This window comes from Sciurus carolinensis, chromosome 10 (assembly GCF_902686445.1).
Source record: "Sciurus carolinensis chromosome 10, mSciCar1.2, whole genome shotgun sequence".
Taxonomy (NCBI): domain Eukaryota; kingdom Metazoa; phylum Chordata; class Mammalia; order Rodentia; family Sciuridae; genus Sciurus; species Sciurus carolinensis.
In genome coordinates, this window is record NC_062222.1 from 93,929,719 (window position 1) to 93,933,132 (window position 3,414).

Below are 3,414 nucleotides of genomic sequence, written 5' to 3' on the forward strand. Positions count from 1 at the left end.
GATGAGAATAAATCGCCTAAACATTGAATTCCAATTTTCTGGGCAGGATTTTGAGTTCTCCTATCACTGAAATATAACATTTGATCTAAGTCAAATTTGGTTTTCACCTGACAGACAAATTATTGTCACTCTATCAATAACATCCTATCCAAAATTTGTGCAACATGAGTGTAGGGTTAGCTGTCTTGATATTGGTGAATTATGATGACTCTGTGCTGCTAATAAGGAAAAAACAATAAATGATAACCTGTATGCTCTGAGATTCATGTGAGTAGTACACACTTAACTGTCCTATAATTTTTTTATAGTAACTTAATGTAATCCCACCTACTTTACATACTACTAATTATAACAGCCAAAATACATATTGTTTCCTTACAATGTGTCAGTTATATGCTCAGTATGTACATGAAGCATATTCTTTGGAAATCTTAATAACCCTATGAGTTGTATACTATAATTATCCCAACTTTCTGGGAAAGCAAAGGAGACAGTGATAGGCTAATAATTCTTATTATTTCAACAGCTAAGGGCTAGACTGAGCTGTCATCCATATTTAGAAAACATTACCTCATACAAACTTTTTGTCAGGACATTATATTGGTCTATTAAGTTGTCTAATCATATCAGGATATTTGTTCACAATATGCTGCAGAGAACGAGGAGAAGGAGAGAAAATGGTGTTGACGGATTACAGTAACTATAGCCAAGCTGCAGCCCAGCAGGGCTACAGTGCTTACACTGCCCAGCCAATTCAAGGATATGCACAAATCACCCAGGTATATGGGCAACAAAGTTATGGAACTTAAGGACAGCCTCCTGATGACAGCTATACCCAGGTTCAGACAATTGCCACCTATGGGCAGACCACGTACACAACTTCTTATGGACAACCTCCCACAGTTATACTACCCCACCTGACCCCCAGGTATACAGCAGCCTGTCCAGGGGTACGGCACTGGTGCTTATGACACCACCACTGCTACTGTCACCATCACCCAGACCTCCTATGCAGGCCAGTCTGCATGTGGCACTCAGGCTGCTTACCCTGGCTATGGGCAGCAGCCCACAGCCACCGCACCTGCAAGACCGCAGGATGGTAACAAGCCCGCTGAGACTAGTCAACCTCAGTCTAGCACAGGGGATTATAACCAGTCCATCCCAGGATACAGACAGAGTAACTACAGTTATCCCCAGGTTCCTGGGAGCTACCCCATGCAGTCATTTATTGCACCTCCTTCCTATCCTCCTACCAGCTATTCCTCTACACAGCTGGCTAATTATGATCAGAGCAGTTACTCTCAGCAGAACACCTATGGGCAGTGGAGCAGCTATGGACAACAAAGTAACCATGGTCAACAAAGCAGCTATGGGCAGCAGCCTCCCACTAGTTACCCCACTCCCCAGACTGGATCCTATCACCAGACTCCAGGTCAATGTAGCCAACAGAGCAGCAGATACAGGCAGCAGAGTTCATTCTGACAGGACCACCCCAGTAACATGGGTGTTTATAGGCAGGAGTCTGGAGGATTTTCCAGACTAGGAGAGAACCAGAGCATGAGTGAGTGACACTGATAACCAGAGCAGGGCAAGAGAGGGATTTGATAGTGGAGGCATGAGCAGAGGTGGGCAGGGAGGAGGACACAGTGGAATTGGTCCTGGAGAAGAAGGTGGCGTCTGTAAGCCTGGTGGACACATGGATGAAGGACCAGATCTTGATCTAGGCCCTCTAGTAGATCCTGACGAAGGTCCCAACAACAGTGCAGTTTAGGTGCAAGGATTAAATGACAATGTGACTCCTGATGATCTGGCAGACTTCTTTAAGCAGTATGGGGTTGTGGGGTTGTTAAGATGAACAAGAGAACTGGGCAACCCATGATCCACATCTACCTGGACAAGGAAACAGGAAAGCCCGAAGGTGATGCCACAGTGTCCTATGAAGATCCACCAACCAGCCAGGGTTACTGTGGAGTGGTTTGATGGAAAGAATTTTCAAGGAAGCAAACTAAAAGTCTCTCTTGCTCCAAAGAAGCCTCCAATGAACAACATGCTAGGTGGAATGCCACCTTGAGAGGGCAGAGGGATGCCACCACTACTTTGTAGAGGTCCAGGTGGCCCAGGAGGTCCTGGGGGACCCATGGGTCACATGGGAGGCAGTGGAGGAGACAGAGGAGGCTTCCCACAAGAGGGTCACAGGGTTCTCAAGGGAATCCCTCTGGAGGAGGAAACGTCTAGCACTGAGCAGAAGACTGGCAATATCCCATCCGGGTTGTGGAAACCAGAACTTTGCCTGGAGAAGAGAATGCAACCAGTGTAAGGCACCGAAGCCTGAGGGCTTTCTCCCACCACCTTCGCACCCCCCGGTGGTGATCATGGCAGAAGTGGCCCTGAAGGCATTCGGGGCACAAGAGGTGGCCTCATGGACTGCAGCAGTCCCAGGGGAATGTTTAGAGATGGCCGTCGTGGAGACAGAGGTGGTTTCCATGGTGGCCGTGGCATGGACCGAAGTGGCTTTGGTGAAGGAAGACAAGGTGCTATTGATGGAACAGATGGGAGGAAGAAGAGCCAGAAAAATGGATAAAGGTGAGCACCCTCAGGAACGCAGAGATTGGTCCTACCAGACACTCAGAGTGTTCAGAGCCGCGTTGACGACCAGATTTATTTTTTAAACCAAAAATTGTTTTAAATTTATAATTCCATATTTATAATGTTGACCACAACATTATGGTTATTCCTTGTCTGTACTTTAGTATTTTTCACCATTTGTGAAGAAGCATTAAAACAAATTAAAAGGTAGTGTGCTGAGTTTTGTTTTTTTTCCTTCTTTTAAAAATGGTTGTTTAAGATTTAACTTGGGGAACCCCTGTGAGCATGTTCAGTATCAATTTGGAGAACCAAGAGGGCCTCTAACTGTAATGATGTTCATGGTTGTAATTTGTTTGAAATAAAATTCCAGAAAATATGCTGCAGAATTACATGGACAGGGATGGGATACAGCAAAAATTGAAGGAAGACATGGAATACATTTCAAAAAACAGGCAAAAAAGATAGACAATAAAGCTTTAAGTATATGCTCAACCTTGTAGGTGACTAGGAAAAAATATATCATTGCCACAATTATTTGTACTTTAATTGTTGGGCAAAAATTAAGCAATATAACAACATTAAATGTTGAGGAATCTATATGTCAGCATAATCTGTTTTATTTTCTTTCGTTACTCAGAATAGTCATCATTGCCTTAAAAAAAATGATTGTTGAAATGGATTCAAGAGGCTTGTTACTTAAACTAGTCAAAAGACTTAAGAGGACAGGACAGGTGTAAAGTACATGAATAAACATAAGTTAAACTTACAGATTATACCTCTGATAAGGTGGGCAAAGCAGGATGCTGGCAGGTGTTTATTATTGAAAGG

At 43.9% G+C, this 3,414-nt stretch overlaps 1 pseudogene; it reads left to right on the forward strand.

Annotated features, from left to right (window-relative positions):
- Window positions 1–677: 677 nt before the first annotated feature.
- LOC124994288 (RNA-binding protein EWS-like) lies at window positions 678–2,669 on the forward strand (annotated as a pseudogene).
- Window positions 2,670–3,414: the final 745 nt, after the last annotated feature.